The sequence below is a fragment of the Carassius gibelio genome, chromosome A23, assembly GCF_023724105.1.
Source record: "Carassius gibelio isolate Cgi1373 ecotype wild population from Czech Republic chromosome A23, carGib1.2-hapl.c, whole genome shotgun sequence".
NCBI lineage: Eukaryota > Metazoa > Chordata > Actinopteri > Cypriniformes > Cyprinidae > Carassius > Carassius gibelio.
In genome coordinates this window covers 416,324-440,419 of record NC_068393.1, presented here as the reverse complement: position 1 = coordinate 440,419, position 24,096 = coordinate 416,324, and the positions used below count along the sequence as shown (strand labels likewise).

Genomic DNA, 24,096 nt, shown 5'->3' with positions numbered 1-24,096 from the left:
GTCATCTAAAACTGGCGTTGGGAAGCACCGGCCCATGAGCTTGGCAGTTTCCAGGCCAGTAACGGAAGGCACCCATCCTTCCTTTCCCGGAGGGGGGGCGGAGGGCTAACCGTTGGTGAGGATGGTAGAGATGCAAATCAGACCTCTGGCTGACCGCCTGGGCCTTCATACTTACCTGGCAGGGGAGACACCATGATCAAGAAGGCGGTTCACCCAGGGCGAGGCTTGTCCATTGCACTCCGGCCATGCTGACCCCTGCGAATTCCCCAAATGCGGGAATCTCGACTGCATAATTTATGGTAGTGGGGGACTGCGTTCGCGCTCTCCCCTGAAATTGTTGGTGAAACAAAGCAGAAGAGGTTTTTACAGTTTTTTATTTATTTTCCTTTCAGAATGGGGAGTTCTGTCACATGCGAGATATGTGTTGTGCGCCTGTGAAACAAAGTCACTTGCGCTCTTGAAAAATCGGACCCTGGTGGGTAGTTTAGTTCGAACATAGCGCAGACCTTACTTTGAAAGTAGATTGGACTGACTGCAGCCTAGCTGTAACTGTCTCCATGTTGTTTGGTTGTCCTTTTTTTCGATTCGTATTAATTTTGTTGTCGCTTACAGCGACACCTAGTGGCCTGTCGCCGCGCCCTTTTTCACCTGGCCTCGGACTGAGCCCCTGCACAGGTGTGCCGATTTGGGTGAAGGGATCTCACTCCTTCCTGGAGTTATAGCCATTCGAGCCACCTCGGACACGCCACCTTAGCACGCTTTGAGGTCCCCTCGCCAAGGTGAATGGAAATTTCCTATTTTTTTTTGGATGATTATTGACAGTCAGACTCCAGAGAAGCTTTCTGTGCTGATTTGGGTGGGACTGGGCCAAATACCTGGCGCCAGGTTGCAAAAGAAGGTTTTCGACAAAATCCAAAATACCCGAAAATTTCGTCAGAGCGACGGGCCAATCTGAGACCTGCGTCTCGTTCGGCTCGAGCCAAGGATTCCGGTGACATAAGGCACGTGGCTCTGCGACCAACCGTTTGGGAGTTACGAGCGATGCCGTACTTTCCGTCGCTGCAGTTCCACCGTCAGGCCGATCGGGACAAGGCCCGGTGACGTTGCAGACAGGGGAGGGTACTACCATCCCGCAGTGTTGCAGGTGTTTTCATCTTTGTTTGATTGTCCATTTACATTACATTTTCCCTATTTTTCAGCTTACGGCGCCACCTAGTGGCCTGTCGCCGCGTCCCTTTTCACCTGGCCTCGGACTGAGCCCCTGCACAGGTGTGCCGATTTGGGTGAAGGGATCTCACTCCTTCCTGGAGTTATAGCCATTCGAGCCACCTCGGACACGCCACCTTAGCACGCTTTGAGGTCCCCTCGCCAAGGTGAATGGAAATTTCCTATTTTTTTTGGATGATTATTGACAGTCAGACTCCAGAGAAGCTTTCTGTGCTGATTTGGGTGGGACTGGGCCAAATACCTGGCGCCAGGTTGCAAAAGAAGGTTTTCGACAAAATCCAAAATACCCGAAAATTTCGTCAGAGCGACGGGCCAATCTGAGACCTGCGTCTCGTTCGGCTCGAGCCAAGGATTCCGGTGACATAAGGCACGTGGCTCTGCGACCAACCGTTTGGGAGTTACGAGCGATGCCGTACTTTCCGTCGCTGCAGTTCCACCGTCAGGCCGATCGGGACAAGGCCCGGTGACGTTGCAGACAGGGGAGGGTACTACCATCCCGCAGTGTTGCAGGTGTTTTCATCTTTGTTTGATTGTCCATTTACATTACATTTTCCCTATTTTTCAGCTTACGGCGCCACCTAGTGGCCTGTCGCCGCGTCCCTTTTCACCTGGCCTCGGACTGAGCCCCTGCACAGGTGTGCCGATTTGGGTGAAGGGATCTCACTCCTTCCTGGAGTTATAGCCATTCGAGCCACCTCGGACAGGCCACCTTAGCACGTTTTGAGGTCCCCTCGCCAAGGTGAATGGAAATTTCCTCTATTTTTGGATGATTATTGACACTCAGACTCCAGAGAAGCTTTCTGTGCTGATTTGGGTGGGACTGGGCCAAATACCTGGCGCCAGGTTGCAAAAGAAGGTTTTCGACAAAATCCAAAATACCCGAAAATTTCGTCAGAGCGACGGGCCAATCTGAGACCTGCGTCTCGTTCGGCTCGAGCCAAGGATTCCGGTGACATAAGGCACGTGGCTCTGCGACCAACCGTTTGGGAGTTACGAGCGATGCCGTACTTTCCGTCGCTGCAGTTCCACCGTCAGGCCGATCGGGACAAGGCCCGGTGACGTTGCAGACAGGGGAGGGTACTACCATCCCGCAGTGTTGCAGGTGTTTTCATCTTTGTTTGATTGTCCATTTACATTACATTTTCCCTATTTTTCAGCTTACGGCGCCACCTAGTGGCCTGTCGCCGCGTCCCTTTTCACCTGGCCTCGGACTGAGCCCCTGCACAGGTGTGCCGATTTGGGTGAAGGGATCTCACTCCTTCCTGGAGTTATAGCCATTCGAGCCACCTCGGACAGGCCACCTTAGCACGTTTTGAGGTCCCCTCGCCAAGGTGAATGGAAATTTCCTCTATTTTTGGATGATTATTGACACTCAGACTCCAGAGAAGCTTTCTGTGCTGATTTGGGTGGGACTGGGCCAAATACCTGGCGCCAGGTTGCAAAAGAAGGTTTTCGACAAAATCCAAAATACCCGAAAATTTCGTCAGAGCGACGGGCCAATCTGAGACCTGCGTCTCGTTCGGCTCGAGCCAAGGATTCCGGTGACATAAGGCACGTGGCTCTGCGACCAACCGTTTGGGAGTTACGAGCCATGCCGTACTTTCCGTCAGGCCGATCGGGACGAGGCCCGGTGACGTTGTAGACAGGGGAGGGTACTACCCAGATAGCACACTTACGTCTGCAAGATGTCTGTTAAAGAAATGTTGATCTGGAAAGCATCTGCCATCTACAAACGTCTGACATACGCCTTTCAGATGTCAGTTTTATATACCTTCTAAATCATAAACATCTAAAAGACATCTAATTGACATCTATCTGACATCTAAAAGGCAGTGTTGGGGAGTAACTAGTTACATGTAACAGCATTACGTAATTTAATTACAAAATGAATGTAACTGTAATTAGTTACAGTTACGAAGAAAAAATTAGTAATTAAATTAAAGTTACTTATGAAATTTTTAACGATTACAAAGGCAATTACATTTGAATATTTACACACATCCACATACAGATTTCACTGATTTCTTTCCCAAATTGCACTGACTGTTCTGAGACATACGCCCTAATAATTTCCAGAATTTTAACAGAATTTTTTGTTTTTCCCAGTCCGCCCTTCCTGTAAATTAATGGCAAAAACATGCAGTTTCATTTAATACAAATAGGCCTACTGAAGCTTGCAGTGTTGTCAGCCTCTGCCGCCTCAATATAGGAGTACATGAGCACATAAACATCATTTCTAGAACTGCTCTGTGTCACGTCATGCATTTTACCTATCATATCATATACAAAGAGACAGCAGTTTAAAAAAACACCAATGTTTCAGGAGTTTATTATACAGGAATGACACATGCTTATTAGATAACTGTATTTGAGTTGATGTATATGTTTTTATTTATTATTATTTCATTTTCACAAATTTAGAAAAGTAATCTAAAAGTACTCAAAAGTAATTAGTTACATTACTTTAATAAAGTAATTGAAAAAGTTATACTACTATAACATTTTAAACAGGGTAACTTGTAATCTGTAACCTATTACATTTCCAAAGTAACCTTCCAAACACTGCTAAAAGGAGACGTCCAATAGACGTATTGCAGATGAGCAAACAGCCTTAAAACTACATCTTGCAGATGTAAATTCATATGTCAAATAGACGTCTCCTAGATGTATGTGTGCTATCAGGGTACCATCCCCCAGCGTTTTTAGGTCTCCCAAAACTTACCAAAGCCGAGATGGGCATCGCCGTGTCCGGCTTCCTCCCTGCTGCGTCTTAGCAGCATCGCTTCTCGGCCTTTTGGCTAAGATCAAGTGTAGTATCTGTTCTTATCAGTTTAATATCTGATACGTCCCCCATCCGGGGACTACATATTAAATGGATTTTTAGATCACGGAGCTGGAGCCGGGGCTTGCTCCGTCCACTCCATGCATCGGCCTGGTATTGCAGTGTCTCCAGGAACGGTGTGCTTTCCCTTTTTGGGGATTGCCATTTATTGTGTCGAATAGCAGAACAAGGAATGAGAGCTGCCATTGCAGATGCTGTGGTTTATTGCAAACTTTTTTCCTGATGTGTCCACCTGGGGTCTTGGACTCTTCCACTAACGATGCACCCACCTGAGGTCTTGAAGTCTTTCACAGACGAGGTGACGCATCGAATCAGGTGTGTTTGTTTAAAGAGAGTCATCTAAAACTGGCGTTGGGAAGCACCGGCCCATGAGCTTGGCAGTTTCCAGGCCAGTAACGGAAGGCACCCGTCCTTCCTTTCCCGGAGGGGGGGCGGAGGGCTAACCGTTGGTGAGGATGGTAGAGATGCAAATCAGACCTCTGGCTGACCGCCTGGGCCTTCATACTTACCTGGCAGGGGAGACACCATGATCAAGAAGGCGGTTCACCCAGGGCGAGGCTTGTCCATTGCACTCCGGCCATGCTGACCCCTGCGAATTCCCCAAATGCGGGAATCTCGACTGCATAATTTATGGTAGTGGGGGACTGCGTTCGCGCTCTCCCCTGAAATTGTTGGTGAAACAAAGCAGAAGAGGTTTTTACAGTTTTTTATTTATTTTCCTTTCAGAATGGGGAGTTCTGTCACATGCGAGATATGTGTTGTGCGCCTGTGAAACAAAGTCACTTGCGCTCTTGAAAAATCGGACCCTGGTGGGTAGTTTAGTTCGAACATAGCGCAGACCTTACTTTGAAAGTAGATTGGACTGACTGCAGCCTAGCTGTAACTGTCTCCATGTTGTTTGGTTGTCCTTTTTTTCGATTCGTATTAATTTTGTTGTCGCTTACAGCGACACCTAGTGGCCTGTCGCCGCGCCCTTTTTCACCTGGCCTCGGACTGAGCCCCTGCACAGGTGTGCCGATTTGGGTGAAGGGATCTCACTCCTTCCTGGAGTTATAGCCATTCGAGCCACCTCGGACACGCCACCTTAGCACGCTTTGAGGTCCCCTCGCCAAGGTGAATGGAAATTTCCTATTTTTTTGGATGATTATTGACAGTCAGACTCCAGAGAAGCTTTCTGTGCTGATTTGGGTGGGACTGGGCCAAATACCTGGCGCCAGGTTGCAAAAGAAGGTTTTCGACAAAATCCAAAATACCCGAAAATTTCGTCAGAGCGACGGGCCAATCTGAGACCTGCGTCTCGTTCGGCTCGAGCCAAGGATTCCGGTGACATAAGGCACGTGGCTCTGCGACCAACCGTTTGGGAGTTACGAGCCATGCCGTACTTTCCGTCGCTGCAGTTCCACCGTCAGGCCGATCGGGACAAGGCCCGGTGACGTTGCAGACAGGGGAGGGTACTACCATCCCGCAGTTTTGCAGGTGTTTTCATCTTTGTTTGATTGTCCATTTACATTACATTTTCCCTATTTTTCAGCTTACGGCGCCACCTAGTGGCCTGTCGCCGCGTCCCTTTTCACCTGGCCTCGGACTGAGCCCCTGCACAGGTGTGCCGATTTGGGTGAAGGGATCTCACTCCTTCCTGGAGTTATAGCCATTCGAGCCACCTCGGACACGCCACCTTAGCACGTTTTGAGGTCCCCTCGCCAAGGTGAATGGAAATTTCCTCTATTTTTGGATGATTATTGACACTCAGACTCCAGAGAAGCTTTCTGTGCTGATTTGGGTGGGACTGGGCCAAATACCTGGCGCCAGGTTGCAAAAGAAGGTTTTCGACAAAATACCCGAAAATTTCGTCAGAGCGACGGGCCAATCTGAGACCTGCGTCTCGTTCGGCTCGAGCCAAGGATTCCGGTGACATAAGGCACGTGGCTCTGCGACCAACCGTTTGGGAGTTACGAGCCATGCCGTACTTTCCGTCAGGCCGATCGGGACGAGGCCCGGTGACGTTGTAGACAGGGGAGGGTACTACCCAGATAGCACACTTACGTCTGCAAGATGTCTGTTAAAGAAATGTTGATCTGGAAAGCATCTGCCATCTACAAACGTCTGACATACGCCTTTCAGATGTCAGTTTTATATACCTTCTAAATCATAAACATCTAAAAGACATCTAATTGACATCTATCTGACATCTAAAAGGCAGTGTTGGGGAGTAACTAGTTACATGTAACAGCATTACGTAATTTAATTACAAAATGAATGTAACTGTAATTAGTTACAGTTACGAAGAAAAAATTAGTAATTAAATTAAAGTTACTTATGAAATTTTTAACGATTACAAAGGCAATTACATTTGAATATTTACACACATCCACATACAGATTTCACTGATTTCTTTCCCAAATTGCACTGACTGTTCTGAGACATACGCCCTAATAATTTCCAGAATTTTAACAGAATTTTTTGTTTTTCCCAGTCCGCCCTTCCTGTAAATTAATGGCAAAAACATGCAGTTTCATTTAATACAAATAGGCCTACTGAAGCTTGCAGTGTTGTCAGCCTCTGCCGCCTCAATATAGGAGTACATGAGCACATAAACATCATTTCTAGAACTGCTCTGTGTCACGTCATGCATTTTACCTATCATATCATATACAAAGAGACAGCAGTTTAAAAAAACACCAATGTTTCAGGAGTTTATTATACAGGAATGACACATGCTTATTAGATAACTGTATTTGAGTTGATGTATATGTTTTTATTTATTATTATTTCATTTTCACAAATTTAGAAAAGTAATCTAAAAGTACTCAAAAGTAATTAGTTACATTACTTTAATAAAGTAATTGAAAAAGTTATACTACTATAACATTTTAAACAGGGTAACTTGTAATCTGTAACCTATTACATTTCCAAAGTAACCTTCCAAACACTGCTAAAAGGAGACGTCCAATAGACGTATTGCAGATGAGCAAACAGCCTTAAAACTACATCTTGCAGATGTAAATTCATATGTCAAATAGACGTCTCCTAGATGTATGTGTGCTATCAGGGTACCATCCCCCAGCGTTTTTAGGTCTCCCAAAACTTACCAAAGCCGAGATGGGCATCGCCGTGTCCGGCTTCCTCCCTGCTGCGTCTTAGCAGCATCGCTTCTCGGCCTTTTGGCTAAGATCAAGTGTAGTATCTGTTCTTATCAGTTTAATATCTGATACGTCCCCCATCCGGGGACTACATATTAAATGGATTTTTAGATCACGGAGCTGGAGCCGGGGCTTGCTCCGTCCACTCCATGCATCGGCCTGGTATTGCAGTGTCTCCAGGAACGGTGTGCTTTCCCTTTTTGGGGATTGCCATTTATTGTGTCGAATAGCAGAACAAGGAATGAGAGCTGCCATTGCAGATGCTGTGGTTTATTGCAAACTTTTTTCCTGATGTGTCCACCTGGGGTCTTGGACTCTTCCACTAACGATGCACCCACCTGAGGTCTTGAAGTCTTTCACAGACGAGGTGACGCATCGAATCAGGTGTGTTTGTTTAAAGAGAGTCATCTAAAACTGGCGTTGGGAAGCACCGGCCCATGAGCTTGGCAGTTTCCAGGCCAGTAACGGAAGGCACCCGTCCTTCCTTTCCCGGAGGGGGGGCGGAGGGCTAACCGTTGGTGAGGATGGTAGAGATGCAAATCAGACCTCTGGCTGACCGCCTGGGCCTTCATACTTACCTGGCAGGGGAGACACCATGATCAAGAAGGCGGTTCACCCAGGGCGAGGCTTGTCCATTGCACTCCGGCCATGCTGACCCCTGCGAATTCCCCAAATGCGGGAATCTCGACTGCATAATTTATGGTAGTGGGGGACTGCGTTCGCGCTCTCCCCTGAAATTGTTGGTGAAACAAAGCAGAAGAGGTTTTTACAGTTTTTTATTTATTTTCCTTTCAGAATGGGGAGTTCTGTCACATGCGAGATATGTGTTGTGCGCCTGTGAAACAAAGTCACTTGCGCTCTTGAAAAATCGGACCCTGGTGGGTAGTTTAGTTCGAACATAGCGCAGACCTTACTTTGAAAGTAGATTGGACTGACTGCAGCCTAGCTGTAACTGTCTCCATGTTGTTTGGTTGTCCTTTTTTTCGATTCGTATTAATTTTGTTGTCGCTTACAGCGACACCTAGTGGCCTGTCGCCGCGCCCTTTTTCACCTGGCCTCGGACTGAGCCCCTGCACAGGTGTGCCGATTTGGGTGAAGGGATCTCACTCCTTCCTGGAGTTATAGCCATTCGAGCCACCTCGGACACGCCACCTTAGCACGCTTTGAGGTCCCCTCGCCAAGGTGAATGGAAATTTCCTATTTTTTTGGATGATTATTGACAGTCAGACTCCAGAGAAGCTTTCTGTGCTGATTTGGGTGGGACTGGGCCAAATACCTGGCGCCAGGTTGCAAAAGAAGGTTTTCGACAAAATCCAAAATACCCGAAAATTTCGTCAGAGCGACGGGCCAATCTGAGACCTGCGTCTCGTTCGGCTCGAGCCAAGGATTCCGGTGACATAAGGCACGTGGCTCTGCGACCAACCGTTTGGGAGTTACGAGCCATGCCGTACTTTCCGTCGCTGCAGTTCCACCGTCAGGCCGATCGGGACAAGGCCCGGTGACGTTGCAGACAGGGGAGGGTACTACCATCCCGCAGTTTTGCAGGTGTTTTCATCTTTGTTTGATTGTCCATTTACATTACATTTTCCCTATTTTTCAGCTTACGGCGCCACCTAGTGGCCTGTCGCCGCGTCCCTTTTCACCTGGCCTCGGACTGAGCCCCTGCACAGGTGTGCCGATTTGGGTGAAGGGATCTCACTCCTTCCTGGAGTTATAGCCATTCGAGCCACCTCGGACACGCCACCTTAGCACGTTTTGAGGTCCCCTCGCCAAGGTGAATGGAAATTTCCTCTATTTTTGGATGATTATTGACACTCAGACTCCAGAGAAGCTTTCTGTGCTGATTTGGGTGGGACTGGGCCAAATACCTGGCGCCAGGTTGCAAAAGAAGGTTTTCGACAAAATACCCGAAAATTTCGTCAGAGCGACGGGCCAATCTGAGACCTGCGTCTCGTTCGGCTCGAGCCAAGGATTCCGGTGACATAAGGCACGTGGCTCTGCGACCAACCGTTTGGGAGTTACGAGCCATGCCGTACTTTCCGTCAGGCCGATCGGGACGAGGCCCGGTGACGTTGTAGACAGGGGAGGGTACTACCCAGATAGCACACTTACGTCTGCAAGATGTCTGTTAAAGAAATGTTGATCTGGAAAGCATCTGCCATCTACAAACGTCTGACATACGCCTTTCAGATGTCAGTTTTATATACCTTCTAAATCATAAACATCTAAAAGACATCTAATTGACATCTATCTGACATCTAAAAGGCAGTGTTGGGGAGTAACTAGTTACATGTAACAGCATTACGTAATTTAATTACAAAATGAATGTAACTGTAATTAGTTACAGTTACGAAGAAAAAATTAGTAATTAAATTAAAGTTACTTATGAAATTTTTAACGATTACAAAGGCAATTACATTTGAATATTTACACACATCCACATACAGATTTCACTGATTTCTTTCCCAAATTGCACTGACTGTTCTGAGACATACGCCCTAATAATTTCCAGAATTTTAACAGAATTTTTTGTTTTTCCCAGTCCGCCCTTCCTGTAAATTAATGGCAAAAACATGCAGTTTCATTTAATACAAATAGGCCTACTGAAGCTTGCAGTGTTGTCAGCCTCTGCCGCCTCAATATAGGAGTACATGAGCACATAAACATCATTTCTAGAACTGCTCTGTGTCACGTCATGCATTTTACCTATCATATCATATACAAAGAGACAGCAGTTTAAAAAAACACCAATGTTTCAGGAGTTTATTATACAGGAATGACACATGCTTATTAGATAACTGTATTTGAGTTGATGTATATGTTTTTATTTATTATTATTTCATTTTCACAAATTTAGAAAAGTAATCTAAAAGTACTCAAAAGTAATTAGTTACATTACTTTAATAAAGTAATTGAAAAAGTTATACTACTATAACATTTTAAACAGGGTAACTTGTAATCTGTAACCTATTACATTTCCAAAGTAACCTTCCAAACACTGCTAAAAGGAGACGTCCAATAGACGTATTGCAGATGAGCAAACAGCCTTAAAACTACATCTTGCAGATGTAAATTCATATGTCAAATAGACGTCTCCTAGATGTATGTGTGCTATCAGGGTACCATCCCCCAGCGTTTTTAGGTCTCCCAAAACTTACCAAAGCCGAGATGGGCATCGCCGTGTCCGGCTTCCTCCCTGCTGCGTCTTAGCAGCATCGCTTCTCGGCCTTTTGGCTAAGATCAAGTGTAGTATCTGTTCTTATCAGTTTAATATCTGATACGTCCCCCATCCGGGGACTACATATTAAATGGATTTTTAGATCACGGAGCTGGAGCCGGGGCTTGCTCCGTCCACTCCATGCATCGGCCTGGTATTGCAGTGTCTCCAGGAACGGTGTGCTTTCCCTTTTTGGGGATTGCCATTTATTGTGTCGAATAGCAGAACAAGGAATGAGAGCTGCCATTGCAGATGCTGTGGTTTATTGCAAACTTTTTTCCTGATGTGTCCACCTGGGGTCTTGGACTCTTCCACTAACGATGCACCCACCTGAGGTCTTGAAGTCTTTCACAGACGAGGTGACGCATCGAATCAGGTGTGTTTGTTTAAAGAGAGTCATCTAAAACTGGCGTTGGGAAGCACCGGCCCATGAGCTTGGCAGTTTCCAGGCCAGTAACGGAAGGCACCCATCCTTCCTTTCCCGGAGGGGGGGCGGAGGGCTAACCGTTGGTGAGGATGGTAGAGATGCAAATCAGACCTCTGGCTGACCGCCTGGGCCTTCATACTTACCTGGCAGGGGAGACACCATGATCAAGAAGGCGGTTCACCCAGGGCGAGGCTTGTCCATTGCACTCCGGCCATGCTGACCCCTGCGAATTCCCCAAATGCGGGAATCTCGACTGCATAATTTATGGTAGTGGGGGACTGCGTTCGCGCTCTCCCCTGAAATTGTTGGTGAAACAAAGCAGAAGAGGTTTTTACAGTTTTTTATTTATTTTCCTTTCAGAATGGGGAGTTCTGTCACATGCGAGATATGTGTTGTGCGCCTGTGAAACAAAGTCACTTGCGCTCTTGAAAAATCGGACCCTGGTGGGTAGTTTAGTTCGAACATAGCGCAGACCTTACTTTGAAAGTAGATTGGACTGACTGCAGCCTAGCTGTAACTGTCTCCATGTTGTTTGGTTGTCCTTTTTTTCGATTCGTATTAATTTTGTTGTCGCTTACAGCGACACCTAGTGGCCTGTCGCCGCGCCCTTTTTCACCTGGCCTCGGACTGAGCCCCTGCACAGGTGTGCCGATTTGGGTGAAGGGATCTCACTCCTTCCTGGAGTTATAGCCATTCGAGCCACCTCGGACACGCCACCTTAGCACGCTTTGAGGTCCCCTCGCCAAGGTGAATGGAAATTTCCTATTTTTTTGGATGATTATTGACAGTCAGACTCCAGAGAAGCTTTCTGTGCTGATTTGGGTGGGACTGGGCCAAATACCTGGCGCCAGGTTGCAAAAGAAGGTTTTCGACAAAATCCAAAATACCCGAAAATTTCGTCAGAGCGACGGGCCAATCTGAGACCTGCGTCTCGTTCGGCTCGAGCCAAGGATTCCGGTGACATAAGGCACGTGGCTCTGCGACCAACCGTTTGGGAGTTACGAGCCATGCCGTACTTTCCGTCGCTGCAGTTCCACCGTCAGGCCGATCGGGACAAGGCCCGGTGACGTTGCAGACAGGGGAGGGTACTACCATCCCGCAGTTTTGCAGGTGTTTTCATCTTTGTTTGATTGTCCATTTACATTACATTTTCCCTATTTTTCAGCTTACGGCGCCACCTAGTGGCCTGTCGCCGCGTCCCTTTTCACCTGGCCTCGGACTGAGCCCCTGCACAGGTGTGCCGATTTGGGTGAAGGGATCTCACTCCTTCCTGGAGTTATAGCCATTCGAGCCACCTCGGACACGCCACCTTAGCACGTTTTGAGGTCCCCTCGCCAAGGTGAATGGAAATTTCCTCTATTTTTGGATGATTATTGACACTCAGACTCCAGAGAAGCTTTCTGTGCTGATTTGGGTGGGACTGGGCCAAATACCTGGCGCCAGGTTGCAAAAGAAGGTTTTCGACAAAATACCCGAAAATTTCGTCAGAGCGACGGGCCAATCTGAGACCTGCGTCTCGTTCGGCTCGAGCCAAGGATTCCGGTGACATAAGGCACGTGGCTCTGCGACCAACCGTTTGGGAGTTACGAGCCATGCCGTACTTTCCGTCAGGCCGATCGGGACGAGGCCCGGTGACGTTGTAGACAGGGGAGGGTACTACCCAGATAGCACACTTACGTCTGCAAGATGTCTGTTAAAGAAATGTTGATCTGGAAAGCATCTGCCATCTACAAACGTCTGACATACGCCTTTCAGATGTCAGTTTTATATACCTTCTAAATCATAAACATCTAAAAGACATCTAATTGACATCTATCTGACATCTAAAAGGCAGTGTTGGGGAGTAACTAGTTACATGTAACAGCATTACGTAATTTAATTACAAAATGAATGTAACTGTAATTAGTTACAGTTACGAAGAAAAAATTAGTAATTAAATTAAAGTTACTTATGAAATTTTTAACGATTACAAAGGCAATTACATTTGAATATTTACACACATCCACATACAGATTTCACTGATTTCTTTCCCAAATTGCACTGACTGTTCTGAGACATACGCCCTAATAATTTCCAGAATTTTAACATAATTTTTTGTTTTTCCCAGTCCGCCCTTCCTGTAAATTAATGGCAAAAACATGCAGTTTCATTTAATACAAATAGGCCTACTGAAGCTTGCAGTGTTGTCAGCCTCTGCCGCCTCAATATAGGAGTACATGAGCACATAAACATCATTTCTAGAACTGCTCTGTGTCACGTCATGCATTTTACCTATCATATCATATACAAAGAGACAGCAGTTTAAAAAAACACCAATGTTTCAGGAGTTTATTATACAGGAATGACACATGCTTATTAGATAACTGTATTTGAGTTGATGTATATGTTTTTATTTATTATTATTTCATTTTCACAAATTTAGAAAAGTAATCTAAAAGTACTCAAAAGTAATTAGTTACATTACTTTAATAAAGTAATTGAAAAAGTTATACTACTATAACATTTTAAACAGGGTAACTTGTAATCTGTAACCTATTACATTTCCAAAGTAACCTTCCAAACACTGCTAAAAGGAGACGTCCAATAGACGTATTGCAGATGAGCAAACAGCCTTAAAACTACATCTTGCAGATGTAAATTCATATGTCAAATAGACGTCTCCTAGATGTATGTGTGCTATCAGGGTACCATCCCCCAGCGTTTTTAGGTCTCCCAAAACTTACCAAAGCCGAGATGGGCATCGCCGTGTCCGGCTTCCTCCCTGCTGCGTCTTAGCAGCATCGCTTCTCGGCCTTTTGGCTAAGATCAAGTGTAGTATCTGTTCTTATCAGTTTAATATCTGATACGTCCCCCATCCGGGGACTACATATTAAATGGATTTTTAGATCACGGAGCTGGAGCCGGGGCTTGCTCCGTCCACTCCATGCATCGGCCTGGTATTGCAGTGTCTCCAGGAACGGTGTGCTTTCCCTTTTTGGGGATTGCCATTTATTGTGTCGAATAGCAGAACAAGGAATGAGAGCTGCCATTGCAGATGCTGTGGTTTATTGCAAACTTTTTTCCTGATGTGTCCACCTGGGGTCTTGGACTCTTCCACTAACGATGCACCCACCTGAGGTCTTGAAGTCTTTCACAGACGAGGTGACGCATCGAATCAGGTGTGTTTGTTTAAAGAGAGTCATCTAAAACTGGCGTTGGGAAGCACCGGCCCATGAGCTTGGCAGTTTCCAGGCCAGTAACGGAAGGCACCCATCCTTCCTTTCCCGGAGGGGGGGCGGAGGGCTAACCGTTGGTGAGGATGGTAGAGATGCAAATCAGACCTCTGGCTGACCGCCTGGGCCTTCATACTTACCTGGCAGGGGAGACACCATGATCAAGAAGGCGGTTCACCCAGGGCGAGGCTTGTCCATTGCACTCCGGCCATGCTGACCCCTGCGAATTCCCCAAATGCGGGAATCTCGACTGCATAATTTATGGTAGTGGGGGACTGCGTTCGCGCTCTCCCCTGAAATTGTTGGTGAAACAAAGCAGAAGAGGTTTTTACAGTTTTTTATTTATTTTCCTTTCAGAATGGGGAGTTCTGTCACATGCGAGATATGTGTTGTGCGCCTGTGAAACAAAGTCACTTGCGCTCTTGAAAAATCGGACCCTGGTGGGTAGTTTAGTTCGAACATAGCGCAGACCTTACTTTGAAAGTAGATTGGACTGACTGCAGCCTAGCTGTAACTGTCTCCATGTTGTTTGGTTGTCCTTTTTTTCGATTCGTATTAATTTTGTTGTCGCTTACAGCGACACCTAGTGGCCTGTCGCCGCGCCCTTTTTCACCTGGCCTCGGACTGAGCCCCTGCACAGGTGTGCCGATTTGGGTGAAGGGATCTCACTCCTTCCTGGAGTTATAGCCATTCGAGCCACCTCGGACACGCCACCTTAGCACGCTTTGAGGTCCCCTCGCCAAGGTGAATGGAAATTTCCTATTTTTTTTGGATGATTATTGACAGTCAGACTCCAGAGAAGCTTTCTGTGCTGATTTGGGTGGGACTGGGCCAAATACCTGGCGCCAGGTTGCAAAAGAAGGTTTTCGACAAAATCCAAAATACCCGAAAATTTCGTCAGAGCGACGGGCCAATCTGAGACCTGCGTCTCGTTCGGCTCGAGCCAAGGATTCCGGTGACATAAGGCACGTGGCTCTGCGACCAACCGTTTGGGAGTTACGAGCGATGCCGTACTTTCCGTCGCTGCAGTTCCACCGTCAGGCCGATCGGGACAAGGCCCGGTGACGTTGCAGACAGGGGAGGGTACTACCATCCCGCAGTGTTGCAGGTGTTTTCATCTTTGTTTGATTGTCCATTTACATTACATTTTCCCTATTTTTCAGCTTACGGCGCCACCTAGTGGCCTGTCGCCGCGTCCCTTTTCACCTGGCCTCGGACTGAGCCCCTGCACAGGTGTGCCGATTTGGGTGAAGGGATCTCACTCCTTCCTGGAGTTATAGCCATTCGAGCCACCTCGGACACGCCACCTTAGCACGCTTTGAGGTCCCCTCGCCAAGGTGAATGGAAATTTCCTATTTTTTTTGGATGATTATTGACACTCAGACTCCAGAGAAGCTTTCTGTGCTGATTTGGGTGGGACTGGGCCAAATACCTGGCGCCAGGTTGCAAAAGAAGGTTTTCGACAAAATCCAAAATACCCGAAAATTTCGTCAGAGCGACGGGCCAATCTGAGACCTGCGTCTCGTTCGGCTCGAGCCAAGGATTCCGGTGACATAAGGCACGTGGCTCTGCGACCAACCGTTTGGGAGTTACGAGCCATGCCGTACTTTCCGTCAGGCCGATCGGGACGAGGCCCGGTGACGTTGTAGACAGGGGAGGGTACTACCCAGATAGCACACTTACGTCTGCAAGATGTCTGTTAAAGAAATGTTGATCTGGAAAGCATCTGCCATCTACAAACGTCTGACATACGCCTTTCAGATGTCAGTTTTATATACCTTCTAAATCATAAACATCTAAAAGACATCTAATTGACATCTATCTGACATCTAAAAGGCAGTGTTGGGGAGTAACTAGTTACATGTAACAGCATTACGTAATTTAATTACAAAATGAATGTAACTGTAATTAGTTACAGTTACGAAGAAAAAATTAGTAATTAAATTAAAGTTACTTATGAAATTTTTAACGATTACAAAGGCAATTACATTTGAATATTTACACACATCCACATACAGATTTCACTGATTTCTTTCCCAAATTGCACTGACTGTTCTGAGACATACGCCCTAATAATTTCCAGAATTTTAACAGAATTTTTTGTTTTTCCCAGTCCGCCCTTCCTGTAAATTAATGGCAAAAACATGCAGTTTCATTTAATACAAATAGGCCTACTGAAGCTTGCAGTGTTGTCAGCCTCTGCCGCCTCAATATAGGAGTACATGAGCACATAAACATCATTTCTAGAACTGCTCTGTGTCACGTCATGCATTTTACCTATCATATCATATACAAAGAGACAGCAGTTTAAAAAAACACCAATGTTTCAGGAGTTTATTATACAGGAATGACACATGCTTATTAGATAACTGTATTTGAGTTGATGTATATGTTTTTATTTATTATTATTTCATTTTCACAAATTTAGAAAAGTAATCTAAAAGTACTCAAAAGTAATTAGTTACATTACTTTAATAAAGTAATTGAAAAAGTTATACTACTATAACATTTTAAACAGGGTAACTTGTAATCTGTAACCTATTACATTTCCAAAGTAACCTTCCAAACACTGCTAAAAGGAGACGTCCAATAGACGTATTGCAGATGAGCAAACAGCCTTAAAACTACATCTTGCAGATGTAAATTCATATGTCAAATAGACGTCTCCTAGATGTATGTGTGCTATCAGGGTACCATCCCCCAGCGTTTTTAGGTCTCCCAAAACTTACCAAAGCCGAGATGGGCATCGCCGTGTCCGGCTTCCTCCCTGCTGCGTCTTAGCAGCATCGCTTCTCGGCCTTTTGGCTAAGATCAAGTGTAGTATCTGTTCTTATCAGTTTAATATCTGATACGTCCCCCATCCGGGGACTACATATTAAATGGATTTTTAGATCACGGAGCTGGAGCCGGGGCTTGCTCCGTCCACTCCATGCATCGGCCTGGTATTGCAGTGTCTCCAGGAACGGTGTGCTTTCCCTTTTTGGGGATTGCCATTTATTGTGTCGAATAGCAGAACAAGGAATGAGAGCTGCCATTGCAGATGCTGTGGTTTATTGCAAACTTTTTTCCTGATGTGTCCACCTGGGGTCTTGGACTCTTCCACTAACGATGCACCCACCTGAGGTCTTGAAGTCTTTCACAGACGAGGTGACGCATCGAATCAGGTGTGTTTGTTTAAAGAGAGTCATCTAAAACTGGCGTTGGGAAGCACCGGCCCATGAGCTTGGCAGTTTCCAGGCCAGTAACGGAAGGCACCCGTCCTTCCTTTCCCGGAGGGGGGGCGGAGGGCTAACCGTTGGTGAGGATGGTAGAGATGCAAATCAGACCTCTGGCTGACCGCCTGGGCCTTCATACTTACCTGGCAGGGGAGACACCATGATCAAGAAGGCGGTTCACCCAGGGCGAGGCTTGTCCATTGCACTCCGGCCATGCTGACCCCTGCGAATTCCCCAAATGCGGGAATCTCGACTGCATAATTTATGGTAGTGGGGGACTGCGTTCGCGCTCTCCCCTGAAATTGTTGGTGAAACAAAGCAGAAGAGGTTTTTACAGTTTTTTATTTATTTTCCTTTCAGAATGGGGAGTTCTGTCACATGCGAGATATGTGTTGTGCGCCTGTGAAACAAAGTCACTTGCGCTCTTGAAAAATCGGACCCTGGTGGGTAGTTTAGTTCGAACATAGCGCAGACCTTACTTTGAAAGTAGATTGGACTGACTGCAGCCTAGCTGTAACTGTCTCCATGTTGTTTGGTTGTCCTTTTTTTCGATTCGTATTAATTTTGTTGTCGCTTACAGCGACACCTAGTGGCCTGTCGCCGCGCCCTTTTTCACCTGGCCTCGGACTGAGCCCCTGCACAGGTGTGCCGATTTGGGTGAAGGGATCTCACTCCTTCCTGGAGTTATAGCCATTCGAGCCACCTCGGACACGCCACCTTAGCACGCTTTGAGGTCCCCTCGCCAAGGTGAATGGAAATTTCCTATTTTTTTGGATGATTATTGACAGTCAGACTCCAGAGAAGCTTTCTGTGCTGATTTGGGTGGGACTGGGCCAAATACCTGGCGCCAGGTTGCAAAAGAAGGTTTTCGACAAAATCCAAAATACCCGAAAATTTCGTCAGAGCGACGGGCCAATCTGAGACCTGCGTCTCGTTCGGCTCGAGCCAAGGATTCCGGTGACATAAGGCACGTGGCTCTGCGACCAACCGTTTGGGAGTTACGAGCCATGCCGTACTTTCCGTCGCTGCAGTTCCACCGTCAGGCCGATCGGGACAAGGCCCGGTGACGTTGCAGACAGGGGAGGGTACTACCATCCCGCAGTTTTGCAGGTGTTTTCATCTTTGTTTGATTGTCCATTTACATTACATTTTCCCTATTTTTCAGCTTACGGCGCCACCTAGTGGCCTGTCGCCGCGTCCCTTTTCACCTGGCCTCGGACTGAGCCCCTGCACAGGTGTGCCGATTTGGGTGAAGGGATCTCACTCCTTCCTGGAGTTATAGCCATTCGAGCCACCTCGGACACGCCACCTTAGCACGTTTTGAGGTCCCCTCGCCAAGGTGAATGGAAATTTCCTCTATTTTTGGATGATTATTGACACTCAGACTCCAGAGAAGCTTTCTGTGCTGATTTGGGTGGGACTGGGCCAAATACCTGGCGCCAGGTTGCAAAAGAAGGTTTTCGACAAAATACCCGAAAATTTCGTCAGAGCGACGGGCCAATCTGAGACCTGCGTCTCGTTCGGCTCGAGCCAAGGATTCCGGTGACATAAGGCACGTGGCTCTGCGACCAACCGTTTGGGAGTTACGAGCCATGCCGTACTTTCCGTCAGGCCGATCGGGACGAGGCCCGGTGACGTTGTAGACAGGGGAGGGTACTACCCAGATAGCACACTTACGTCTGCAAGATGTCTGTTAAAGAAATGTTGATCTGGAAAGCATCTGCCATCTACAAACGTCTGACATACGCCTTTCAGATGTCAGTTTTATATACCTTCTAAATCATAAACATCTAAAAGACATCTAATTGACATCTATCTGACATCTAAAAGGCAGTGTTGGGGAGTAACTAGTTACATGTAACAGCATTACGTAATTTAATTACAAAATGAATGTAACTGTAATTAGTTACAGTTACGAAGAAAAAATTAGTAATTAAATTAAAGTTACTTATGAAATTTTTAACGATTACAAAGGCAATTACATTTGAATATTTACACACATCCACATACAGATTTCACTGATTTCTTTCCCAAATTGCACTGACTGTTCTGAGACATACGCCCTAATAATTTCCAGAATTTTAACATAATTTTTTGTTTTTCCCAGTCCGCCCTTCCTGTAAATTAATGGCAAAAACATGCAGTTTCATTTAATACAAATAGGCCTACTGAAGCTTGCAGTGTTGTCAGCCTCTGCCGCCTCAATATAGGAGTACATGAGCACATAAACATCATTTCTAGAACTGCTCTGTGTCACGTCATGCATTTTACCTATCATATCATATACAAAGAGACAGCAGTTTAAAAAAACACCAATGTTTCAGGAGTTTATTATACAGGAATGACACATGCTTATTAGATAACTGTATTTGAGTTGATGTATATGTTTTTATTTATTATTATTTCATTTTCACAAATTTAGAAAAGTAATCTAAAAGTACTCAAAAGTAATTAGTTACATTACTTTAATAAAGTAATTGAAAAAGTTATACTACTATAACATTTTAAACAGGGTAACTTGTAATCTGTAACCTATTACATTTCCAAAGTAACCTTCCAAACACTGCTAAAAGGAGACGTCCAATAGACGTATTGCAGATGAGCAAACAGCCTTAAAACTACATCTTGCAGATGTAAATTCATATGTCAAATAGACGTCTCCTAGATGTATGTGTGCTATCAGGGTACCATCCCCCAGCGTTTTTAGGTCTCCCAAAACTTACCAAAGCCGAGATGGGCATCGCCGTGTCCGGCTTCCTCCCTGCTGCGTCTTAGCAGCATCGCTTCTCGGCCTTTTGGCTAAGATCAAGTGTAGTATCTGTTCTTATCAGTTTAATATCTGATACGTCCCCCATCCGGGGACTACATATTAAATGGATTTTTAGATCACGGAGCTGGAGCCGGGGCTTGCTCCGTCCACTCCATGCATCGGCCTGGTATTGCAGTGTCTCCAGGAACGGTGTGCTTTCCCTTTTTGGGGATTGCCATTTATTGTGTCGAATAGCAGAACAAGGAATGAGAGCTGCCATTGCAGATGCTGTGGTTTATTGCAAACTTTTTTCCTGATGTGTCCACCTGGGGTCTTGGACTCTTCCACTAACGATGCACCCACCTGAGGTCTTGAAGTCTTTCACAGACGAGGTGACGCATCGAATCAGGTGTGTTTGTTTAAAGAGAGTCATCTAAAACTGGCGTTGGGAAGCACCGGCCCATGAGCTTGGCAGTTTCCAGGCCAGTAACGGAAGGCACCCATCCTTCCTTTCCCGGAGGGGGGGCGGAGGGCTAACCGTTGGTGAGGATGGTAGAGATGCAAATCAGACCTCTGGCTGACCGCCTGGGCCTTCATACTTACCTGGCAGGGGAGACACCATGATCAAGAAGGCGGTTCACCCAGGGCGAGGCTTGTCCATTGCACTCCGGCCATGCTGACCCCTGCGAATTCCCCAAATGCGGGAATCTCGACTGCATAATTTATGGTAGTGGGGGACTGCGTTCGCGCTCTCCCCTGAAATTGTTGGTGAAACAAAGCAGAAGAGGTTTTTACAGTTTTTTATTTATTTTCCTTTCAGAATGGGGAGTTCTGTCACATGCGAGATATGTGTTGTGCGCCTGTGAAACAAAGTCACTTGCGCTCTTGAAAAATCGGACCCTGGTGGGTAGTTTAGTTCGAACATAGCGCAGACCTTACTTTGAAAGTAGATTGGACTGACTGCAGCCTAGCTGTAACTGTCTCCATGTTGTTTGGTTGTCCTTTTTTTCGATTCGTATTAATTTTGTTGTCGCTTACAGCGACACCTAGTGGCCTGTCGCCGCGCCCTTTTTCACCTGGCCTCGGACTGAGCCCCTGCACAGGTGTGCCGATTTGGGTGAAGGGATCTCACTCCTTCCTGGAGTTATAGCCATTCGAGCCACCTCGGACACGCCACCTTAGCACGCTTTGAGGTCCCCTCGCCAAGGTGAATGGAAATTTCCTATTTTTTTTGGATGATTATTGACAGTCAGACTCCAGAGAAGCTTTCTGTGCTGATTTGGGTGGGACTGGGCCAAATACCTGGCGCCAGGTTGCAAAAGAAGGTTTTCGACAAAATCCAAAATACCCGAAAATTTCGTCAGAGCGACGGGCCAATCTGAGACCTGCGTCTCGTTCGGCTCGAGCCAAGGATTCCGGTGACATAAGGCACGTGGCTCTGCGACCAACCGTTTGGGAGTTACGAGCGATGCCGTACTTTCCGTCGCTGCAGTTCCACCGTCAGGCCGATCGGGACAAGGCCCGGTGACGTTGCAGACAGGGGAGGGTACTACCATCCCGCAGTGTTGCAGGTGTTTTCATCTTTGTTTGATTGTCCATTTACATTACATTTTCCCTATTTTTCAGCTTACGGCGCCACCTAGTGGCCTGTCGCCGCGTCCCTTTTCACCTGGCCTCGGACTGAGCCCCTGCACAGGTGTGCCGATTTGGGTGAAGGGATCTCACTCCTTCCTGGAGTTATAGCCATTCGAGCCACCTCGGACACGCCACCTTAGCACGCTTTGAGGTCCCCTCGCCAAGGTGAATGGAAATTTCCTATTTTTTTTGGATGATTATTGACACTCAGACTCCAGAGAAGCTTTCTGTGCTGATTTGGGTGGGACTGGGCCAAATACCTGGCGCCAGGTTGCAAAAGAAGGTTTTCGACAAAATCCAAAATACCCGAAAATTTCGTCAGAGCGACGGGCCAATCTGAGACCTGCGTCTCGTTCGGCTCGAGCCAAGGATTCCGGTGACATAAGGCACGTGGCTCTGCGACCAACCGTTTGGGAGTTACGAGCCATGCCGTACTTTCCGTCAGGCCGATCGGGACGAGGCCCGGTGACGTTGTAGACAGGGGAGGGTACTACCCAGATAGCACACTTACGTCTGCAAGATGTCTGTTAAAGAAATGTTGATCTGGAAAGCATCTGCCATCTACAAACGTCTGACATACGCCTTTCAGATGTCAGTTTTATATACCTTCTAAATCATAAACATCTAAAAGACATCTAATTGACATCTATCTGACATCTAAAAGGCAGTGTTGGGGAGTAACTAGTTACATGTAACAGCATTACGTAATTTAATTACAAAATGAATGTAACTGTAATTAGTTACAGTTACGAAGAAAAAATTAGTAATTAAATTAAAGTTACTTATGAAATTTTTAACGATTACAAAGGCAATTACATTTGAATATTTACACACATCCACATACAGATTTCACTGATTTCTTTCCCAAATTGCACTGACTGTTCTGAGACATACGCCCTAATAATTTCCAGAATTTTAACAGAATTTTTTGTTTTTCCCAGTCCGCCCTTCCTGTAAATTAATGGCAAAAACATGCAGTTTCATTTAATACAAATAGGCCTACTGAAGCTTGCAGTGTTGTCAGCCTCTGCCGCCTCAATATAGGAGTACATGAGCACATAAACATCATTTCTAGAACTGCTCTGTGTCACGTCATGCATTTTACCTATCATATCATATACAAAGAGACAGCAGTTTAAAAAAACACCAATGTTTCAGGAGTTTATTATACAGGAATGACACATGCTTATTAGATAACTGTATTTGAGTTGATGTATATGTTTTTATTTATTATTATTTCATTTTCACAAATTTAGAAAAGTAATCTAAAAGTACTCAAAAGTAATTAGTTACATTACTTTAATAAAGTAATTGAAAAAGTTATACTACTATAACATTTTAAACAGGGTAACTTGTAATCTGTAACCTATTACATTTCCAAAGTAACCTTCCAAACACTGCTAAAAGGAGACGTCCAATAGACGTATTGCAGATGAGCAAACAGCCTTAAAACTACATCTTGCAGATGTAAATTCATATGTCAAATAGACGTCTCCTAGATGTATGTGTGCTATCAGGGTACCATCCCCCAGCGTTTTTAGGTCTCCCAAAACTTACCAAAGCCGAGATGGGCATCGCCGTGTCCGGCTTCCTCCCTGCTGCGTCTTAGCAGCATCGCTTCTCGGCCTTTTGGCTAAGATCAAGTGTAGTATCTGTTCTTATCAGTTTAATATCTGATACGTCCCCCATCCGGGGACTACATATTAAATGGATTTTTAGATCACGGAGCTGGAGCCGGGGCTTGCTCCGTCCACTCCATGCATCGGCCTGGTATTGCAGTGTCTCCAGGAACGGTGTGCTTTCCCTTTTTGGGGATTGCCATTTATTGTGTCGAATAGCAGAACAAGGAATGAGAGCTGCCATTGCAGATGCTGTGGTTTATTGCAAACTTTTTTCCTGATGTGTCCACCTGGGGTCTTGGACTCTTCCACTAACGATGCACCCACCTGAGGTCTTGAAGTCTTTCACAGACGAGGTGACGCATCGAATCAGGTGTGTTTGTTTAAAGAGAGTCATCTAAAACTGGCGTTGGGAAGCACCGGCCCATGAGCTTGGCAGTTTCCAGGCCAGTAACGGAAGGCACCCGTCCTTCCTTTCCCGGAGGGGGGGCGGAGGGCTAACCGTTGGTGAGGATGGTAGAGATGCAAATCAGACCTCTGGCTGACCGCCTGGGCCTTCATACTTACCTGGCAGGGGAGACACCATGATCAAGAAGGCGGTTCACCCAGGGCGAGGCTTGTCCATTGCACTCCGGCCATGCTGACCCCTGCGAATTCCCCAAATGCGGGAATCTCGACTGCATAATTTATGGTAGTGGGGGACTGCGTTCGCGCTCTCCCCTGAAATTGTTGGTGAAACAAAGCAGAAGAGGTTTTTACAGTTTTTTATTTATTTTCCTTTCAGAATGGGGAGTTCTGTCACATGCGAGATAT

General features: G+C 46.2%; 2 protein-coding genes and 15 non-coding genes across 24 annotated transcripts in view; all 17 read left to right on the top strand.

Annotated features, from left to right (window-relative positions):
* The window catches only part of LOC127944872 (uncharacterized), a 352,827-nt gene that overhangs the window by 167,457 nt on the left and 161,274 nt on the right, over nucleotides 1-24,096 (top strand). The gene's annotated exons all lie outside the window — the stretch shown is intronic.
* Nucleotides 1-24,096, top strand: part of LOC127944298 (uncharacterized) — a 170,237-nt gene that overhangs the window by 18,862 nt on the left and 127,279 nt on the right. The window lies entirely within an intron of this gene.
* LOC127945231 (U1 spliceosomal RNA) lies at nucleotides 168-331 on the top strand. The gene has a single exon (XR_008150577.1). It is a non-coding gene; the product is annotated as a U1 spliceosomal RNA (small nuclear RNA).
* On the top strand, nucleotides 4,006-4,196 carry LOC127945474 (U2 spliceosomal RNA). Its single transcript, XR_008150805.1, has one exon. It is a non-coding gene; the product is annotated as a U2 spliceosomal RNA (small nuclear RNA).
* Nucleotides 4,571-4,734, top strand: LOC127945229 (U1 spliceosomal RNA). The gene has a single exon (XR_008150576.1). It is a non-coding gene; the product is annotated as a U1 spliceosomal RNA (small nuclear RNA).
* Nucleotides 7,215-7,405, top strand: LOC127945473 (U2 spliceosomal RNA). The gene has a single exon (XR_008150804.1). It is a non-coding gene; the product is annotated as a U2 spliceosomal RNA (small nuclear RNA).
* Nucleotides 7,780-7,943, top strand: LOC127945228 (U1 spliceosomal RNA). The gene has a single exon (XR_008150575.1). It is a non-coding gene; the product is annotated as a U1 spliceosomal RNA (small nuclear RNA).
* LOC127945472 (U2 spliceosomal RNA) lies at nucleotides 10,424-10,614 on the top strand. The gene has a single exon (XR_008150803.1). It is a non-coding gene; the product is annotated as a U2 spliceosomal RNA (small nuclear RNA).
* Nucleotides 10,989-11,152, top strand: LOC127945227 (U1 spliceosomal RNA). Its single transcript, XR_008150574.1, has one exon. It is a non-coding gene; the product is annotated as a U1 spliceosomal RNA (small nuclear RNA).
* LOC127945471 (U2 spliceosomal RNA) lies at nucleotides 13,633-13,823 on the top strand. The gene has a single exon (XR_008150802.1). It is a non-coding gene; the product is annotated as a U2 spliceosomal RNA (small nuclear RNA).
* Nucleotides 14,198-14,361, top strand: LOC127945226 (U1 spliceosomal RNA). The gene has a single exon (XR_008150573.1). It is a non-coding gene; the product is annotated as a U1 spliceosomal RNA (small nuclear RNA).
* On the top strand, nucleotides 16,851-17,041 carry LOC127945470 (U2 spliceosomal RNA). The gene has a single exon (XR_008150801.1). It is a non-coding gene; the product is annotated as a U2 spliceosomal RNA (small nuclear RNA).
* LOC127945225 (U1 spliceosomal RNA) lies at nucleotides 17,416-17,579 on the top strand. The gene has a single exon (XR_008150572.1). It is a non-coding gene; the product is annotated as a U1 spliceosomal RNA (small nuclear RNA).
* LOC127945469 (U2 spliceosomal RNA) lies at nucleotides 20,060-20,250 on the top strand. Its single transcript, XR_008150800.1, has one exon. It is a non-coding gene; the product is annotated as a U2 spliceosomal RNA (small nuclear RNA).
* On the top strand, nucleotides 20,625-20,788 carry LOC127945224 (U1 spliceosomal RNA). Its single transcript, XR_008150571.1, has one exon. It is a non-coding gene; the product is annotated as a U1 spliceosomal RNA (small nuclear RNA).
* On the top strand, nucleotides 23,278-23,468 carry LOC127945468 (U2 spliceosomal RNA). Its single transcript, XR_008150799.1, has one exon. It is a non-coding gene; the product is annotated as a U2 spliceosomal RNA (small nuclear RNA).
* On the top strand, nucleotides 23,843-24,006 carry LOC127945223 (U1 spliceosomal RNA). The gene has a single exon (XR_008150570.1). It is a non-coding gene; the product is annotated as a U1 spliceosomal RNA (small nuclear RNA).